Here is a 22,776-nt window from a genome sequence, read left to right as displayed (position 1 = left end):
TTCCTCTAGTCTAAGACTCTATTGCAACAAGCCCAACCTCTAGACCCAACATTCAAGACCCAAAATGATACTTAGCCCAAAAGCCCACGGTAAGGTTATGCGGGGCGTAACTCTCTTGGTACGCTCAGCGTACTCGCGAATCCATATTGGCCATCAGGGACATTGGGTCAGTACGCGGGGCGTACAGGAATTACGCTCAGCGTACTCCCCAGATTCACTCTTTCTACTCATTTGGTCTTAACCCGTTAAGACATTAACTCAAATCTCAGATCTGGACTCCATTAGGGCTCTTACTCCATAAAGTCAGTGACTTTAAGCCTTTGCATAGCTGATAAGGTCACAAACACATAAAACTCTTACTCTCTTAACTCAAAATGATCATATCTCATGCAACAACTCATAAAGCCTCAAGCTTTGGGACCAAAAACCCTAAAATGGACCATATCATGCATAAAACAAAAAGGATGGGAAAACTTTGAGCTTTATACCTTCAAATGATGCTCCAGCCACAGAAAAGCTCAGATCCAAAGTCTGGACTCCAACTCTATTCTCTTTCATGCTCCTTCTTCACTCCAAAAGTCCCACAAGAACACTTATAAGCTCACAATGGTCACACACAAGCTCAAGAACGAGCATTAGGGTTTGAGAGGGTTTATTGACAGAGGATGGTGGCCAGGAATGAGGCCATCTCTTTCTTTATATAGGGAGACTCCTCTCAGTTAGGGTTTTCCTCTTGTGCCTAGTACGCCCAGCGTACCCTCTGGTACGCCCAGCATACTAGGTGGCTCCGTTTGAAAGTCACACACATGAGTACGCTAAGCGTACACACACGTACGCCAAGCGTACCCCGCTGCCACCTTTTCCAAATAAAGGACTTATCCTGCCATAACTTTAAACTTCCATTTCCTCCTCGCTATAACTCTGTTTCCAATGCATCTCATATCCTCGGAAAGGTGTCATGATGCTCTACGCTTCCAGCAACTCGTCGCAATCCCGAGACTTCCTCATGTCTGGCTTACAGCCCACGAACCCTGATCTCGGACGATCTGAAACAGGATGTTACAACTCTCCCCCACTTGAATTTGATTTCGCCCTCGAAATCGCTCCTTATCAACACATAGATCGAACCCAATAAAAATTCCCAATCCCACTAATGGACAGACCCTTCCGCCGCTGTGGTACTCGTTCTGTCTCGTCCGAACTTGAAAACTCTAGTGGTCTGTCTCCCTACCAGACCACCCTCGGAAGATATCATCTAGTTAACCGCTCATTGAATAACAGACTCTAAGAACACTCTATCAACTCTGATTCTCTAATCGACCCCGGTCGTAACTCAAAAGGGACGGAAAGGTCATATCTCACCAAGGAACCACCGCCTGAGAAGCTACCAGAACTCTTCTAAAGGAATGATCCTCAAACTCGCATAATCATAAGCCCCAGTTCCTCTCAAATGTTCCTTCCGACACTGATCACCAGGTCAACTCCCGACTCGATGGTTGGACCTTCAAGGCTACTCATTTCTCGTCCAACCAGTCATTCTTTATAGCTCCCTTTCACACTAGCTATCTCAGCCCTTCATGTGACACGCGAGGTCACGAAGTTCGCCTTTCCTCAATAAAACACTACAATCCCTTCCTGGAGTCACCTCACTGCCGACCTCGGTCATCTACTACTTACTAGTTCCGTGTGTCTCGCGGTCCTTCCCAAACCAACAAACTATCTCACTCAAATCTAAAACATCAGACGGAAACATATCTCTCTAAGAATGAGATCCACCCGAAGTCTCAATTGCTCGTCCTCCACACAGATAGAACCAAACTCACCCACCAGAGTTTGTTCCCACATAGAATTGGGACCACTCGTCCCAATCTAGCACTCAACTCATGACCTATGATCCACGATTATACGCAGTCGTTAGACCTCGATCCGTCCGATTCACGACAACCCCTCTTTTACTCAAAACACAACGGTTTTCGACCACTGCCGAGTTCCCAGTCTCGCCCTTGATTCGGCCCCCAGGTTCTCACATACTCTTCTGGTAAGGCTACCCATGCCTAAGAGTCGCTCTACGTCATATCCTGACTAATAAGGCTGCGGCTCCCTGCAGTTATACAACACTTTCTCTCACTTACTAACAAGTGCTACGGCTCCCTGTCGTCCTATGGCACTCTCTCATTGCCTCGCAAATGCTACGACCCCCCGTAGTCTTGTGATATTCTCTCTCTCTCGCTGGCTCACTGATGCTACGGCTCCCCGTAGTCTTACAATACTTTTTCTCTAACTCACTTATGCTACGGCTCCCAGCAGTCACACGATACTCTCTCTCTCTAACTCGCGTATGCTACGAATCCCCGCAGTCACACGATACTCTCCCTCTAGCTCACGTATGTTACGGCTCCCCGCAGTCACACATTACTCTTTCTCTAACTCACGTATGCTACGGCTCCCTGCAGTCACACGATACTCTCCCTCTCTGACTAGTGAATACCATGGCTCCCGCAGTATCACGATACCCTTTCTCTGAATCACGTATGTTGCGGCTCTCCGCAGTCACACGATACCCTTTCTCTCACTGACTCATGGATGTTACGGCTCCTCGTAGTCTTACAACACTCTCCTACTCACTGACTCGCCATGGGCTCACTCCATGGTTTTTCCCCGATAATCCCAAGTGATTACCCCCACTCGGATCCACCCGCTCTCTTATCACCTCATAATCTCATCATCAAGTCATCACCACACTGAGTTCACTAACTCATGCTCCACAACCCAACATAGATAAGTGCACACACCCACTCAGTTTATGCACCACCACTTCCTGATGTAAGTTCTCGTAGGAAAGGCACTTTTCTCCGCACGGTTATACCCTTAGACAGTCCGACTCTGATGACAATTAACCGAGGGTTTCCCACTAGAACAAAAGTCACTCGGTACTCGGCTCGCCATCCCACAACTCGAGTCTCAACATGACCAAAAATTAGGACATCATACATGGGTACCTCGGTACACCATCACAGCATCTCACGATGTCTTGCCTCAACCACTGATCTTCCGCTCACACAACTCGAAACCTCGAAAAACCCCAATATCACAAATTAAAACACGGAGGAATCATCAACGACTGAAAACACGTTGACAAAAATCCGAAGCTCCATCCTCTACTGATCACCACCCATACAAAACTACTCATACAGACTCTGAAATTAGTTGACAAATCAATTGTTGCCCCTCCTGAAGTATAGATCACAATTCATACCGATACCCACCAATCTCAGCAATTGCACCCTGAACTCAGCGACCCAACCGCCTCGAACTCAACATTTGCAAACCCGAAAAATACCTGGCCACAATAAATTCTCTGACCAACGACCACCTGCTGTGGATTCACTCATCCTTTCTTAAGCACATACACATACATCATCCCACCTTACACCTCGCTTCATCCACCAATAACCCAGATTTCCTGTGTCCGCACCGCAGATCTCCATAACCAGCTCTCTCACAGTACCTGAACTAATCTGTAATCCTATTAATAAAATACTCAGTCCTCCCCCACTCAGGGTTCGACCCATCACCAATTGGCATACCCACAGTCTACTCCACAGACTGTTTCACCGGGTACATCACACTTAACTCTTGGAATGTACCACGTAATCACATCAATGATCTTCCCGATGGAAGCCAAACAACTCTAAATATCCCGTAACTCAGACAAAAATCTCAGAATCCTCTCGACGTGACTGACTCTAGTTATCTCAAAGCCCCATACCGACACACCACCGGATACCCCAACTGTTCCAAAATAATCCTGACTCTCGGTCCGGAAATAATGCACTGTCACACACCTCGTCTCCGACTCCTCGACCAGCCTCCCAATACGGGAATCATCATCAAAGCACGAGACCTCACTTTCACAGCCGATACACAGCATAACAACGAGGGCTACTGCCCTAGTATACTCCTCTTGATCACATGGAATTGCTGCTAAAAACATGCCTGACTCGACTAAGGCATCTCTTTGTCCTCATCTCCGTCTCCACTAATAGTTCTCTCGTGGCATAAGGATTACCTCGCAGAAAAGATACTGCCCAAATACTCTGGTGAAAAGGTTGCAACCCTATGCTACCCCACATGATTTACCTCTAACTCTGAAACCGAAAGCTCAATATCTCGTTTTTCTTCTCCCAGGAAACGGGAACAGCGCAACTCTTGTCACAGAAAGCGACATCTCAATTATCGGCCGATTGCTCAACTCAGGCCACAATTCTCCATAAAGTCTCATCTCTACTCATCCCTGTGTCTTACGACTCCAAATGGCATCTCACCACTAAATCTCTCGGAAACTAACTCGATTCCTTATCCAGGTATGCTCCACTAAAACTCGCTCGACATGGCCCTCTAGCCCCACACTCTATCACATATGATCTCAGTCTAATCAATCACAACGGGATAACTGGTAAAACCAGAAGCACTAACCGCCACAAATCATGGTACCCGAACCATGTGATCTCCTCTCAATCTGCTACGAATCATGGTACTCAAACCATGTTATCTGTCTTCTCAATCTGCTACGAATCATGGTACTCAAACCATGTTATCTCTCTTCTTAACCTGCTACTTAGAACCTCCGGAATTTTCCCTGTTTCGAGTATCGTTCCTCTGCTTTCATTAGTACGGGCCCATACTACCTGCCACATCTACCCATACTTTCCACACGGATCGTCTCAGTTTTCCTAAGTTGGTGCTCAACTTTCTCAATCACCATTCTTGTGACACAGGCTCGCCCTCCGGCGCATACTTTTCTCTAACAGCGCACTCATAAGAGTCAAATCACTCACTAGGCTCCCCTAGGTTCTCATACTTCTCTACCATCAGCTGCTGAAGAACTCCTTATGATGCCAACCATCTACCTCCTGAAAATCGTGATATTCACTTGGTAGCTGACTCCCATTATCAAGAGTTCCACGAAGCACAAAGGAAGCAGCATTCGAGCATCGAATAACCTCCACCGGTACTAACACACCACTCGAGCACACAAATGCACTTGCTCTACTCACAGCCCAAAACGCATCACTGAACTCAGGCTATCTCACCTCCAACCTCTCATGGTATCTATTTACTCTTCTCAGTAGACTCTTCCAATGCTCATCTAGGTATCTCTCCTAGATTATCTCTCGACTCAGAACTCACTCTCTAAGTGATTCCTGCTAGATACTCTTACTCAACACATACTCAAGGCACATAACAGATAGCCACAACCCCTAGGCGAAGGCATCACAAATCAGTCAACTCTTTACTAAAATATGGAATACGTAGCCTATCCTCTAGCATGCATAATATCTCATAACATCTCATACATATCTTATAACATCTCATAAATATCTCATAACACAAAATAAGGGTATTTTGGGAAATCATCGTCCCGGCTCTGGCTGATTGTACACACTGCTCCAACTCGTTTTTTCTTAAACTCTTTCTAATTTAGAAAAAATTATCTGTTTTGAAAATCTTTTCTCGAATCCTCAGTTTGAGTCCAGACAAACCCGAAGGTGCATCCGAATCCCTCAAACCAAGGCTCTGATACCAACTTGTAACACCGTAAATTTTTAAACAAAATTTTCATTTAAAAATCACATAATTCTCATGCAACATTTCACAAAAAGCCCATTTAGTTAATTTACAAATCCCAACTCATAATTATTTGATTAATAATCCAGGATCCTCAAAAGCGTAAACTCATTCTCTGGTGTGTACAATCAAGCTGATACCTTCCCGCGACCCTGATAAGAACCTGAAACACATAACACATAACACTGTAAGCACAAAGCTTAGTGAGTTCCCCAAAATATCACACACAACTCGTTAGCCACTCGAGGCTATAACTCAATAAGACCCTCTGGTCAATGTGTCTCAGTGGGACCCTCCAGTACCTCAACTCTGATGGACCCTCCTGTCCTAACTCTGTGGACCCTCCGGTCCTAACTCTATAAACTCTGATTAATACACATCATAAGTCACAAAGAAATAATGCAGGATATCACAATACACAGTTAAGCACATAAGACATCTCGGTCACACAAAAATACCACTCACGGTAAAGTATAGTGAGAAGACTCACCTCGGATGATGAACAACCCCTATAAATGTTGCTGCTACACACTGGCCTCTAACTATGTGCCAAACCCACAATTATCCCAATTAGGAACTAAGTCTAAACTCTCACTCATTAGGTCTAAAGGTAGCCCACTAACCAGCCCATCAATGACCTAAAACCCATTGGGCCCACCAAGGCCCAATAATAAATGGGCTCTCCCGAGGCCCAACTCTCACATCTAATGGCAAGCCCAACTCAAGGGCCCAAGGCACATATATATATATATATATATATATATATATATATATATATATATATATATATATATATATATATATATATATATATATTACTCTGGTCCAAGACTCTATTGCAACAAGCCCAAACTCCAGACCCAACACTCAAGGCCCAAAATGATACTTAGCCCAAAATCCCAAAGTGAGGTTACGCGGGGCGTACCTCTCTTGGTACGATCAGCGTACTCGCGAATCCATATTGGCCATCGGGGACATTGGGGCAGTACGCGGGGCGTACAGGAATTACGCTCAGCGTACTCCCCAGATTCACTCTTTCTACTCATTTGGTCTTAACTCGTTAAGACATTAACTCAAATCTCCGATCTGGACTCCATTAGGGCTCTTACTCCATAAAGTCAGTGACTTTAAGCCTTTGCATAGCTGATAAGGTCACAAACACATAAAACTCTTACTCTCTCAACTCAAAATGCTCATATCTCATGCATGGGTTGATTCTCACGTTCAAGACCTCATTTTTATGGATCCTCTCCACTAGAAACACTTAAAAGGACATATATTAAGCTCTGGAGTGCAACAACTCATAAAGCCTCAAGCTTTGGGACCAAAAACCCTAAAATGGACCATATCATGCACAAAACAAAAAGGATGGGAAAGCTTTGAACTTTATACCTTCAAATGATGCTCCAGCCACAGAAAAGCTCAGATCCAAAGTCTGGACTCCAACTCTATTCTCTTTCATGCTCCTTTTTCACTCCAAAAGTCCCACAAGAACACTTATAAGCTCACAATGGTCACACACAAGCTCAAGAACGAGGATTAGGGTTTGAGAGGGTTTATTGACTGAGGATGGTGGCCAGGAATGAGGCCATCTCATTCTTTATATAGGGACACTCCTCTCAATTAGGGTTTTCCTTCTGTGCCTAGTACGCCCAGCGTACCCTCTGGTACGCCGAGCGTACTAGGTGGCTCCGCTTGAAAGTCACGCACATGAGTACGCTAAGCGTACAAACACGTACGCCCAGCGTACCCCGCTGCCACATTTTCCAAATAAAGGACTTATCATGCCATAACTTCAAATTTCCATTGCCTCCTCGCTATAACTCTGTTTCCAATGAATCTCATATCCTCGGAAAGGTTTCAAGATGCTCTACGCTTCCAGCAACTCGTCGCAACCCCGAGACTTCCTCATGTCCGGGTTGCAGCCCACGAACCCTGATCTCGGACGATCTGAAACAGGATGTTACATTTTTGTAGTTATGTTGAGACCTTAGAACTTTGATTCAGGTTCTTAACTTATTTATCCTCTCTAATCTCTCACTCATTAACAATGTTATGTAATTTGACTAATTTGAAATCTTAATTAGAGGGGTGAAGCTAAATTATTGACAAAAGATTAGGAGGGAGTTGTTGCTGATATAAAATTCGCTGCAAAAATATCTCCTCAGGTTAGGTTTTTTTTTTTACATAAAACTTATTTTATTCTTGTCATAGGTTTATACTTTATCAATTTTTCTGTTTAACTATATTTGTTGTTGTTTTTTGTGTGTGTTTAGGAATGTGGTTTTTCTGAATGAAAGCAGAAAAGGATTGGATTCAGCTCTAATGTGGATATTATTTTTTGTGGACGAATTGGATGTGGGATTTAGATACAGAACCAGATATGTGATTTGGGTGTAGGATTCAAATAAGTCTTCTTCTCCGGTATCTATCCCTACTTCTTGCTCTATATGACTGTTGTTTGTCTTGTGTGTGCTCTCTATGTGTAAGTGTGTTGTGTTCCAAAATCTAGAACAACTAATTCTTTATTCTTGTCAAACAAAAAAATATCAGGATAAAAATACTAAATTTTTGTTTGCTAACTCATACACTAATCTCCTCCCTTGGGTTCCTATTGTTAACATGCCAGGGTTGTAGTTATGGTTTGTAACAAAGGCCATTGCCTGTTGCTTTTTAGATCTCCTCACAAAGTCTAGGAGTTCAATGAAGGTATGTTGACTACATCTTTTTTATGATAAAAATTTGAATCTTTTTTCATTTATAGATAACACATTATTATGTTATTTCAGCCAATATTGAAAACTACAATTACGATTCCCAAAGAATAAAAAATAACCTTTATTTTCAGCAAACCAAGATCTTCGACCTTTGTTTTACCCAAGAAAAAAGAAGACACATACGCAACTAGATCAAATCCAACAACTAATAATTAGAAATCCACATCTAGGTTTTACTTGACATAAATTTTCTATATTGTCTTAAATCTGCCATGGTCTAAACATATGAGAACCTGTTGATCTTTGTGCAACATTGAGTCTTCAGATTAGGAAATTGAGACCTTTCAATCTTTGATTTTGAATTTGTAGGTCTGTAAATTAATACTTTTAGTTATGTAATTGGTGGTCATGGATTAAAAGTTCAAAGATTGATATGTGTGACAGGGAACTCAACAGAAAAAGAAGGTAATCTTGAAACTATATCAAAATCAATTTTTGAAGCTAAGGGGAATTCAACTCTAATTGTGTATATGTAACTTCTTTATTGTGATAGGTTTGCTTTGATGTTCATGGATCACTGTTTAATATTTAGGTGTTTAGCTTATCGGAAGCTTTTCCTTCGGTTGTTTGTAAAGCATGTTGATTTTAGATGGCTTTCAGCTGTTCAAAGTCTTCGGGTTTTCAGGTTTCTAGGGATACAATTTTTTCTTTTTGTAATTTGTGGATTTTGTAGCAAAAATCCAGCTTTTGGTAAAAGATTTTCCAACTATCTTATATATAAAAACATTATTTTCTGTCTGCAAATGAATTGAACTACAAATGCAACACATTGTTATTAAACCTTTTTTAAATGATTCCTTCTATTTTTACTATGAAACATTTTAGGATTGATTTGATACCTGATCCTAAAGTTCTTTTTCTGGACTATTTTCAACTATCCGAACTTTACATCAAAAAATTAATTTTATTTTGATAAGATGTGTTTCTTTGGATTCAAATGTTTTGTTTTTGGAGTAAATTTCTATTTCTGGACTATTTTTAACAATCAGAATTTTCTTCAAAAAATTAATTTATTGGTCTGTTTCTTTAGAATTAAAACATACACAAGTTGAATTCTGTAATTTCTAATTTAAACAAAGTGTTGACGAATCATTACTTTTTATAATGTGCTATGAAACATCAATTGAATATCGAGAACTATGCTAAAGACAGGTGACCATCTATATATATATATATATATATATATATATATATATATATATATATATATATATATATATATGGTTAAGTTATTTTGTTTTTACTAACTATTGTGTGCCAGAATGCACAGATCTAGACCATCGGATGGAATATAATCAAAGGTCATGATCTGAGGGTCTATGATAGTAGAATAGCATAACATGTACCATATAATCACACAAATTTCAGCATAAGGGCATTTTAGTCAAGTAACCTATATTAAAAAAGGAAATTTTCGGATTTTTAGGGATAATTAATTCCTTTCTTTTTTTAAAATATGAATATTTTAAATTAATTCAAATTTAAAAATCCGATTTTATTCTGTCAGAATGATAAAATGCCAACCATAAACTAGTAAATATATTTTTCGATTTTATTCTGTCGGAATGACAGAATGCCAACCATAAAGTAGTAAATACATTTTGAAAGAATACACAAAATCAATTCTTGAACTAATAATATAACAAATAATTACATTGTATGATTGTGATTCATTGAATAATAACAACATTCTGAAAGAAAAAATAAAAAAAAAACATCAAAATATAACAAAAACACTAATTTATTTTGAAAGAATATTATTTTTAAGCAACACTTTATACATTGTAGCATAACACATTCTGGTATAATACACTCTCGTTCTATATGTTTTCTTCCTTCTCCACATCAAGGTTAGCCTCTTCAAAACCTAAATCCACAAAGAAAACATAATCAAGTTTCAAAAATTAAACAATTTAATGCATTCTAATAGAATAAAAACTATAAATTCTGACAGAATGTATTAAAGACTATAAAGTTTGACAGAATATAGTAGAAAAATAAAAACTATAAATTCTGACAGAATGTAGTAGAGACTATAAAGTCAACCATAAAGTATCACAAATTCATTACCAGTTAAACAAATATACATGTTGTGACATTGACATTTTGTGTATGTTTGACCTCTAAGCCACCTCAAAATATGCTAGCATTCTATGAGATTGACATTTTGTGCGATTGGCATTCTGTCAGAATTGTATTGCATGAGAATGATTTTATACAAGGAGCTGCAAAAAGGAGATAAACATGAGAATGATTTTATACAACATACATTAGAATAAGTAGAATAATTTGAAGTGAACATTTTATCAAACCAACATATTAGATTTCATTCTAACAGAATTGGAATTCGTGATTCCATTCTGGCAGAATTACCCTCATCATACTAGATACTAAGGCGATTTTGCTACTGCTACTAATTGAAGATTATTCCTTTGGTGCTTGATATTCATGAGGAAGATAAGAAATAAATTTTTCACCAATGTCTTTTTCAAATATCAAATTCTACAAGATAGAATACAAACATGATAAAGTAATTGTTTTATAGGTTATATGAAACTATTCTAAAATTCTATCTGCCTGAAGTCAGATGACTTCACTATCTGATTTTTTGATGTACTGGTAAAATTCAGGTTGAGCAAGTGAATCATTGACTGAAGACTTCACCATCTTTATATGATGGATCTCAAAAAATCAAGAATATAGTATCAAATGGGTAAATAAAATTAGGAAAAATCAAACACTTACATATAGTGTTAGAACAACTTCCATGAAAATGCCCCTGAATGCAGCTCCAATGGGTTCACCGGTGGTTGAACAGATCGCAAGGAAGGGAGATCTAATCTCCGGCAGGCTTCCCTTGGTTCACTATCTCCGTCTCCGTCAGCCACCAATCGTGGAAAGGAAAGGAACGGAGGCAGCAGTGTTGCCGTCACGTGGCAGCGACGGCTGCTCCTTCTTCTATCTGACAACAATCACGCAGGGAGGGAAAGACTTCGATCCTCAGTTGATCGTAGAAGAAAGAAACACAAAAACAGTCAGAAAATGGCCGATGACTCTTAATCGATCGCAAGGAAGGGCTGCAATCGGCGGTGGGAAGTCGCTGAATTTCTTCTCTGTAGTGGTGATGTTCCAGGCAGGAAACGAAGGTGAAGGATTAGGTCAAATAAATTTACTTTATTTCCATAATTGTAGGATTTCAATTAAATGATTTCCTTAATTCAAAGTACAAAAGGTCCAAAATACCCTTTAATGATTTATTTAATTATTTATTATTTCTTGAATTTTCATTGGTGCATTTAGGCACACAATAGTTGCTAAAAACATTTGAACCTAGCTCTCTCTCTCTCTCTCTATATATATATATATATATATATATATATATATATATATATATATATATATATATATATATATACATATATATATATATATATATATATATATATATATATATATATATATATATACTAGGCGAATCCCCGTGTGTTGTTCGAGAATAGAATTATATAGTTAACATAATAACTTTTACCAAGTTATTATTTAATATTTCTACTTTAAAACAAAATGTTAGAAGTAAAGCAAACATATAGTTAACATATTAGTTTTATTAAACATTATAGTTTAATTTTTAAGTCATTGTGATATATACAATTATTTGATAATTTTATAAACCATTTAAAATTGTGTAAATTATATATCAAATGAATGATAATATAACGGGTAACAGAACGTATGAACAAAAATATGAACTGCAACTTTTAGTAACATAAAAATAGAAAAACATCTATTATAACATTTGTATTATATATATATATATATATATATATATATATATATATATATATATATATATATACAACGAATAATAAAAAATATGAAAAATAAACACTATAACTTTTAATAACATAAAAACACTAAAACATCTATTATAACATTTATATTAACTCTTCATATTTAAATCACAAATCTCTTCAAATACATTAATGTTTTTAATGAGCAAAACTTTACAACCTTATAAAAGAAAGGAAAATAAAAAGTTATTAGTGATTACTAATTAATAATCATAAGTTAAAAACTCTTAAGTTGTAACTAATAAATATACATAAATTATAAAACTCTTGAGTTGTAGTGTGAGTTTCAAATGAATGCGGTACTTGGAAATATATATTTATTATTATTATTATTATTATTATTATTATTATTATTATTATTATTATTATTATTATTATTATTCTAAATAATTGGTTTTGATGCATCATTTTAATCCCTTCAATTATTAAACATAAAGATATTTAATTATAAATTTATAACATACATAGGTGCACAAATCACATATAATATATATATATATATATATATATATATATATATATATATATATATATTGGTAAATGTCATATGTAATTATTGTCGTAGTAATATGGATAAACTACTTTCATATGAAGAACATATCATGATAAGTCTATCATAATTACATATCAAATATTCAAAATTATGTTATCTTTTAAATATTGTCTTTTAAATATGTTCTGTAGGATAACCCAACAAAAAAATAATAGAAAATAAACATGAATATATAAATAAAGATGTTACATTAACATACATTTAAATCAAAAGAAAAAACTAACATTCGTCAACTTTGCTCAAACAAAAAAACCTATATCCATTTTATGAATCTTCTTTCTTCATTTAACACCATTCAACCATAGAAACTTGATGACAATTCTTCACTAACCTGCAATCAAAATATTTTTCTTGAAGAAGAAGAATCAGAAAGATATTCCACGCAAAACATTGATGTTTGGAGAGTCACATTCAAGATTGAGTAATACACACAAATCACATATAAATATTAAATGAGAAACTGAATATAAAGAAAGAACAGAAAAGTTTCATTTGTTTTGGTTGAAAGAAAAAATCATATTACAATTATCATCAATGTGACATAACCCATTTCTTCAAATCATCATATTTTGATTGTGAATGCTTCAACTATATGAAAACTTTTGAATCACAATATCTTCAAATCCTTCTTACATGTAAGATTTTATATAACACAAAAGACACAAAAGATTGGCCTTTTTATAGTAAACTTTTCACTAAATGCTAATTAAACATAATATAAGTTATAAAACTTTTGATTGTTAAATCATAATTAAGAAAACTTTTGAGTTGCATTACTTAAAAAAGGGGTTTTCAAATGCATGAGATTCAAGAAAAAATGCTGGCTTTATAAGTATATATGATATATATATATATATATATATATATATATATATATATATATATATATATATATATATATATATATATATATATATATTATCACTAAAGATGTTCTTGTTCATGTTCATGATAAGCATTCTTGGGATTGTTGCCTTCAATTATCAATAAAATAGTATATGATTAAATCATAAGCAACATAATTAACTGGAACATAATTTTCAAATACAAAAAGGAAATTAAATATCGCTCCAACATTTAAAATAGGGAAGAAAAGTTTATGAGGAAAGCTGTGAAAAGGGACAAATATCGGTGAGAAAGCTATTGAGAAAGTAGTATCTTGTAAAACAACATTATCTTACCACATGCTTTAAGTGAGCAATAATAAATCTTTTTTTAATCATGCAACATCCTTTATATCTCAAATGGTAAAATCATTATGTTAAAAGTATATGACATCAACCATAAACCCCAAAGATCTTCATTCTAATCATTTGGATGAATAAACCAAATAAGATTATGTCAAAAAAATAACACATTTTTATGCCTATTGTCATGAATAACAAATTCCCACGAGACTCACGCATAATGTTTTGCATCAACGAATTCTTGTATTTTTATTTTTCGTCATGCTTTCTAAATTTTTATGTAATATCTCAACTCTCAACTAATAGGTGTACTATCTTCACCTGTTTTCCTCAGCTTGTGAAATGTATGAAACAAATACACTGAGAGATGTAGTTGAAGAAGGAAAATCATTAGCAATGGTAGGTTGTATTTGTTATTTGGTTTCTAAGGATATAAACAAGTATGAGGTGGAGAGTATTTTTACCATATGTTGGTAAATAAGTTACAAACTACAACGATTGATGAATACTTTTTCCTTTTAAGTGTCATCATTTGGTTAGTTTTTTTAGGACTGTCAAAGTATTATAAACTTAACTAAAATGAAACCTAACTAATAACACATCGAAACAAACCAATGAATCATCAAAGTATCAAATTGGTATCACTTGCACTGAACTATGTATAAAAGATTTTATGCTATTGGTTGTAACTTGTAACTTTAAACTTAAAAACTATGAAATGAAATTTTATATAAGATCAGGGACCTTTTTGTATAATTAAAAAACTTTGATTCAATAATTTTATTCATTCAAGACTTATTATATAATTATGATGCAACTTGCAAGTTGGAAACATTGTACACCCCCACTACCTCCCTTGCCTCCTTTATTTCTTTAAAGGAAATACGATTGAACATCATTCTGGCACATCCTTTTCATTAAGTATTTTTATTTCGTTCAGATTGTGAGACAGTAACTACGCCAAGTAGAAATATGTGATTGTATATATTTTAATTTGCATTTGAAAACCCTTGTTTTTTTCATGAAGATATTTAATATTTTATTACTTTATGATTGAATACTTTGATTTTTTATAATTTATACTTTTAATTGTCAACTCATGTTTTATTTTGTTTTATGATATTAATTTTATTTAATATATGTATTGAAGAATTTAATAAATTCATTTTAACCTATTAATGCATCAAATTCGTTTTGACATATAAAGTTGTCTACAAAGAGGTCCTTCAACGATTTGTACGTTTTTTATGCGTTCCCCCGCGTTTAACGCGGGTCATAATCTAATCTTTATATATATATTAAAAGAGAAACCTGATTACATCATCTTCAACAATCAGGTATATTGATTGACTTTCCTTTATAGTTTTTCACCCTTGGATCAATTTGATGATGTCATCCTCATAATGTTAATAGAATTTTTTAAATCCTTTCAGAATGTTGATTAAGGAAATAATTATTTTTTCGGATTCTGACATTTATGATTAAAATATTAATTAAGGAAATAATATCTTTAAATCATTCAAAATCGTTGACCCTTATAAAATTCAAAACCATCATTTAATCAAATCCTATTAAATATTCATCTAATTCATCTATTTTTGACAGTTATTTGAATTTAATATAAAATCACGCAATCTGTTTTCCAATTATCTCTTGAAAATCGTTAATAAGCTCCCATTCCTTATTATCTTCACCAATATCATTTAATTCCAGTCTTTGTAATACTAAATAATCGATAAACATATTGTCTCCAATTTAAAGTAGATTTTAAATGATTTTGTTTCTCATTGTCCGCGTTTTGAAAATTATAAATAATTCTCATATTTCTCATTTTCTCCTTCACATGTCTGTTCTTATATCAAAGCACTATAAAAATTGAACAAAACAATACATCACTCTTCACATCAGTTTTATTACGAATCTTCAAGGTATGTCCTTCTCTACGTGTGTTTTTTTAACGTGTGTGTGTTGTGTTTCCCTTTGTTGCTACCTCCTATATGTGTTAACTAATTATTTGTAATTGTTCTCAAAGAAACCTACATAAAAAGATTTACAAGTTCAAAAAAATATTAACAACTTCATTTTCTTTATATAAAGCAAAGTGTCGAATTTTTGCATTTGCACACATTTATATTGACTCTTATAGATAGGGTCAGACCCAATATAAGCGAAATATAGAAAATCATAGGTAGATGAATATATTCAGATTTCTATGAACATTTAGAATTCGTATAATCATTTGTTATGTTATGAGATCCATCTATGAATTTTCTAATCTTTCAAACTTGATATAAATCAAGCAAAAATAGCTAATCTGCATCATGCAAATTCAAATTAACATGTGTATGTGTTGTGTTTCTCTTTGTTGGTACCTCTTATATGTGTTAACTAACTATTTGTAAATGTTGTTAGTGAATCCGTGCATTACCCACTACATAAATTAAAATATATATTGTTAACAACATGGGTTATTCACTTTGATACTTTTGCATGCAAACTTAGCAACCAAAGTATGAGGTTTTTTCTTTTACTTTGAATAATTATTCTTTCTGTTTCTCTTCTAATTTGAATAATGGAATATTGGAATTTATTGTTTTACACGGTGTCTTGACAACAATAGAATCTCACGACCATAGAAGTTGTATTTTATCTGCTTATCAAATAGTAGTAAAATAGTTATTAAGAAAACAACTTAACTAAGATTTTATTTAAATAATATCTATTTTTTCTTAGTCTCTTAATTATCTCTAATAGTTTTGTGTTTCTCTTTACAGAAGGTGAAATGGCACATAACAGTGACAATGAAGTCGTCTTTGATAGTCTTGCTACAGAGATGCCTCGAAGGAATCGTAGAATATTCGTTTTCAAGTAGTCATGGTTTGGAAGCAGACTTACAAAAGCAAACCAAACATGGTGAAAAGCTTGGACATGATTTTAATGGTCCAACAGTTGCGATTTTACTAAATTAAATTAAAGTTATATTGTATTTTATTTTTTCAATAAAACAACATTGGTTATCACCTACAAGGCACTAAAATACAAACAACAATTAAAAAATCTCATCAATGCATTTCAAGCCGTGTTCGATAAATGAGTTGTTAGGGAAATCACTAAATTTGGTATAGCTAGAAATGAAGGATATTACATGTAAATTGCAACTCAATGCATGACATTTATTCTAATTTATTTTAAGAGTGAATTTGATTAGTTGAGTTATGATGTGTCACTAAAAATAAAATTGAGGATTTAAGACTATACGATTTCATCCAACTTTCAATTCCTACATTTAAGGAGATTTTTATCAAAGTTTCCGTTTATTTTTCTTAAAACAGAAACCTTATGACATCATCTTAAACAATTGGGGTTATTGATTGTGTTTCGTTTATAGGCTTCCACCCTCGGATCAATTTGATGATGTTATCCTGACCAAAATGAATTAAAATATTCTAATCCGACAGTTATGATTAAAATGTTTATTAAGGAACAAATATCTTTAAATCCTTTCAAAATCGTTGACCCTTATAAAGTTTAAAATCACCATTTAATCAAATCTCATTAAATATGCATCTAATACATCTATTTTTTACAATTATTTGAATTTAATTTAAAATCATGCCTCTGTAAAGCCTTTGGGTTTGTGAAATTTTAAACAAGATTTCTGTTAAACAAGGTAATTCAAATTTCAATAAATAAATAACCTTTTTTCATCTAATAATCCGTAATTAACTTCACTTCATAACCTACCATCTAATAATTCGTCTGCACCTTTCAGATGATTTGCATATGATTTAATCTCCCATCATTAAATCTTAAATCATTGTAACCATTTCCATATTCAAATTTCAATATATATATATATATATATATATATATATATATATATATATATATATATATATATATATATATATATATATATATATAGAGAGAGAGAGAGAGCTAGGTTCATTTGTTTTAAACTAATTATTGTGTTATCGTATTCATAAATGTGAGCCAAGAATTTGTTAACCGTATTCTATAAGAAATAATGTATTTTTTGTTTTTATTCTTCAATTGATTGTTCAAGAATTTGTTATTCTACAAGAAGTTCAAGAACTTATGGTTCAAGAATATTTTTATTTTTGAGTAAATAATTAAATAAATAAACATATTCTGTCAGAATGTCCGAATTAAAATAGTTATAATTCGTAAAATCGGATTTTTAAAATTAATAGAATCTATGATCCCTTAAAATATGCAATTTTCCTTTATTAAATCTATTTTAATTCAATAATATATATTAATCACTTTCTTAAAATAAGTAAAATTGATTGGCCCACAGTTATGATTACAATAACACAATAATTACTTTGAATAGAATAACCTAGGCCTATATATATATATATATATATATATATATATATATATATATATATGATTTCCTATTTATTTCATTATTCATATCAGTTACCGAATTACTTTGGTTGTTTTTAAAATCATTTCCTCTACATAATCATCATCGACGACACCAACATCTACATAACGTTAGTAAACTGATTTCGTTTATTGACTTTCTTTTGTTGTCTGTTAATGTGTTCAATTACATGTATGTATGTATGTGTGTTTTACGTGATGTTGTTTTACAAAGTTTCTTTCGATTGCAAATTAGTTAATTACTGAATTTGCAAAGTATTTGCTTTTTTCCTTTTTTTTTTGGTTAATTTTTTATGAATTATATCTCCTCTTCCTTCACAATCTGTCATCCAACTTCATTTGGCCAATGCTATTTGGTTTCGGGCTGTATGGATTTGCAAGCTTTTTTTTTGTGGGTGTGGGTGTGGGGGTAAACATTTTCCTTCATTAAAACAAGATTTATGCCAACAACAATCATTGTCCATATCAAGAAGCAATTTTTTAAAATTAGACACAAATTGAGAATTAGGAACATTTATTTGCTTCTTGTCATTCAATTTGCAATAGAATTCAGGTATAAAATGACTTTGATGGAGTATATCGATCTATTACGAAACAGTACAGGGGCATTTCCGTTAATTCTGACGTAATAACACACATTAATCCTTTGTTTTGGGTCATTTTTGCTGACTTATTTGGTTAGTTTCATATTCCTTTGAGAAAATTTGGTGTTTTTTTGGCTTTTGGTGCAAGTGTATGGTTTATAGTTTTTTTTTCATTTTTTTTATTTATAGCAAAGTACTTTGTTATTTGCGTATACGTCTTTATAAAACAAAAAAGTTTTATTTTTTGGTTTGTGCGAGATTCGGTCTTAAAGTAATTATTTTTGTTAAACTGAAATAGCAAAAGGTTTTAATCTAAAATTATAAAAATATGATTAGAGACATTTTTAGCTATTTGACAACGTTTAGGTTTAAACATACAAAACATGATCAAGGGCATTTTAGTAACGTGACAAAGTTTTAGTCTAAACTTGCATATGATGTTTTGAAAATATCATTCTAAAAAGTTTATACTTGAGAAATTGAATTTAAAAATATCATAACAATGTATATATTAGTTTTAACTAACAATTATGATAAAACATCTATCTTTTTAAATTAATAGTTTTTTTGCGAAACATTGATTAGTTAATATGATTAGTTATTAGAATTAGTTATAACTAAAGATGAAATTACATTTAATATATGTTGGTTATTTAAAAATTTTATTAATATTTAAAAAAATGAACGAATGATTTAACTTTTATTTTATAGATATTATTCTATTATAATTCGAGAGATATGTTAAGATTCTAATTAAATATGGTATAATATAATTTTTTTATTTTAATGAAAATATTGTAAAAACCTTATTAATTTTGGTATGTTGTTATTATATGTATATTATATTATAATTTTAATTAATTTTAACAAAATAGAAATTAACTATCTTTGGAATTGATACTAATTATGAAAATGTCATTTTTATATATTAGAGATGATTATGATTTTTTTTAATTATTATGTCATAAGAATCCGATTAATTTTGGTATGATTTTAAAATATTTTGGTATGATCTTATTACACTTTTAGGTTGATTTAATAGTAAATAATATATAATATATTTATGCATCCTTTGAAATTAAGTATAGAATCAATTTTGTTGACAACTATAATATATGAGTAATAATTTCGAAAATTGTCTTTAAATTTCTTCTGTATATATATTGTATGTGACTTCCTTAACGATTACTTTTATTCACTGTGAACATCAAAAATCTCTAACATCGGGATCAGGATGTCGAGAAATACACGAGGTTAGTGATTCCATTCTTTTTACGTATACAATATCAATTTTTTTACTTGACACACATTGAAAGACGACTATTACCTCCTGTTTTGCTTATTAATTGTCAATTCGACTTATCAGATTACTTCAATTCATCAATCGGGCAATAAATGTAATGATGTACAAGATCACCCATCCATCGTATGTGGTTTACATCTTATTGTCTAACAATGACATTTTGTGATTCGATGTATATTCAGAAGAATATTTAGTGATATATGCACCTTCTTTTATTAATGATTTCAACTCATGTGCATCGATGCTTATCAAATTTGACGGAAAATTGAGATATTTTTCTATAGGTGGAGATCATTTGTGGGGTATCTGAGTTTTCATTCAGAATCGATGGGTTAAAATAGATGTTAGTAATTACAATGTCGATACACATGCATAGTGAGATTATCGAAACAATCTCCTTAATTTTTTAAAGGAAATACGATTGAGTATGTCGTTCCAACGCATCGTTCTCATGAAGTATTTTCATTTTGTTCAGATTTTGATATAGTGATTATGCCAAGTAGAGATATATTTTAATCGTCAACTCATGTTTTATTTTGTTTAATGATATTAATTTTTTATGTTGCTTTATATTATTTTTTTATTGCGTTGGTTTTTTATAACTTTATATGAATTTTTCTATATATTCCCCGCGTTTAACGCGGGTCATAATCTAGTTTTTGTTAATAAGAAATAATTGAAAGTGTCTCAAATAGAATAAATCTTTATATTAACATTTATTATTTTTATGATATCTTGTTTTCTTTTAATAAATAAAAAAGCTTGTCATGCTAGGAAACTTTGCAGTACCTTACCAAAAAAAAAAAAGTAAAGATACGATGTTTAATCATAAATAAGTTATAAGTCCACGTGAAACGTAACATGTTCCCAAAATATCTTTGTCGAGAATATAAAATCTCCTATTCGGCGAACAAAGATGACAAAGATGACAATGGCACTCCATGACAAAGACGACGAGCAGCACCGACAACAACCAAAGAGAATCAAGACGTTGCACTCTTCCGGAACATCTAAAGATCCTCAATCGGTACCTCCTGATATCATTATCGAAATTCTGTCGAGGCTTCCCGTTAAATCGCTCTTACGGATCAGGTCTGTGTGCAAGTTATGGTGCTCTATAATATCCGATCCTCATTTTGTCAAATCCCATCTCACTTTTTCAACCAGCAACAATCGCTATGCACATCATCGCTTAATTTTCTGTATCGAGTCAATAAGTGTTCATAGTTGTCCTCTTTATGATGTGCTTTATGATGGAACCGTCAACGCCTTAGAGCTTGATTATCCATTGAAAGAGTCTTTTGACTATGTGCGGATCTTCGGTTGTTGCAATGGATTGTTTTTAATAGCTAACACGGATGGTGATCTGTTTATTTGGAAACAAGTTACCGTGTTCTGGTTCTAGAGGGCGACCTCGTAAGTATGAATTTGGGTACGATGAGTCTTCTGATGATTACAAAGTTGTTGGAATATATTATGTTTATAAGGGTGAAGCCGAGTATGATGCGATAGTGAAGATGTATTCATTGAAAACTGGAAATTGGAAGAGAATTGGTGATTTTCATAATGGTTTTTCTATGGATTGTTGTGTCCAGTATTTGAATGGAGTTCTTCATTGGACGAGTATTCAAGATTCTGGGTCATCTTATTCGTGGACTATAGTTTCTCTTGATTTAGCAAAGGAGACGTATGGAGAAATTTTGCAACCTGTGTATGATGAACGCCGTACGCATTTAAAATTGGGGGCTTTGAGAGAATGGTTGTGTGTGCTTTGTGATTATAGTCAAATTCGTGCGGATGTATGGGTGATGAAGGTTTATGGGGTGAAAGATTCTTGGACTAAATTGGTTTCTATCCCATATCCCACTGATCCTGGGTGGTATAGATTTTCAGTGCCTTTGTGTATTTCAAATGATGGGAAAGTTTTGCTGAAATTTGGGTCGAAATTAGTTGTATATGATTCCAAGAATTGTTCATCTTCAGAGATTCAGAACTTCAATGAATGTGTTGAAGCATATACCATTGTTGAGAGTCTGGTTTCTCCTGATTCCCAAGGGGGCCCTGGAGATAACAATCAGGCTTGATATCAAGGAAAACATGACTTTTCTAAGAGGGTGTTTGGTTAAAAAATTTCTGCGTAGGATCATCTAATTACTTAGGGGGTCGAAAGATCACCACATGTTAGAAGAAAATCACTTATATCCCCTTATTTTGTCTGCTACTTTCTTTATGTAACAGAACTCTCTACACATTCAACACCATTAGTAGTGATTCTTACAACTTACCTATCATAAGTGTATCCAAAAACCATTTCCTACACAATATTTTCTACATCTCACTTAATTCTTATAGCTCAACATTGCATAATTACTTTTAAAATGCACATCAAATTGACCTCAATAATGGAGTTAATGTGCTTTGGACAAGACTGATGCTACATTAATACATGGTAAAATAAAATAAGGCAATGGGTGGAAAGT

The 22,776-nt window shown here is 33.5% G+C and overlaps 1 pseudogene; it reads left to right on the top strand.

Annotated features, from left to right (window-relative positions):
• Positions 1-21,212: 21,212 nt before the first annotated feature.
• LOC145113087 (F-box/kelch-repeat protein At3g23880-like) lies at positions 21,213-22,538 on the top strand (annotated as a pseudogene).
• Positions 22,539-22,776: the final 238 nt, after the last annotated feature.

This window comes from Lactuca virosa, chromosome 5, assembly GCF_052849685.1.
Source record: "Lactuca virosa cultivar CGN04683 chromosome 5, Lactuca_virosa_CGN04683_v6, whole genome shotgun sequence".
Classification (NCBI taxonomy): Eukaryota; Viridiplantae; Streptophyta; class Magnoliopsida; order Asterales; family Asteraceae; genus Lactuca; species Lactuca virosa.
The sequence above is the reverse complement of the archived record's forward strand: the minus strand, read 5'-3'. Positions and strand labels throughout refer to the sequence as shown.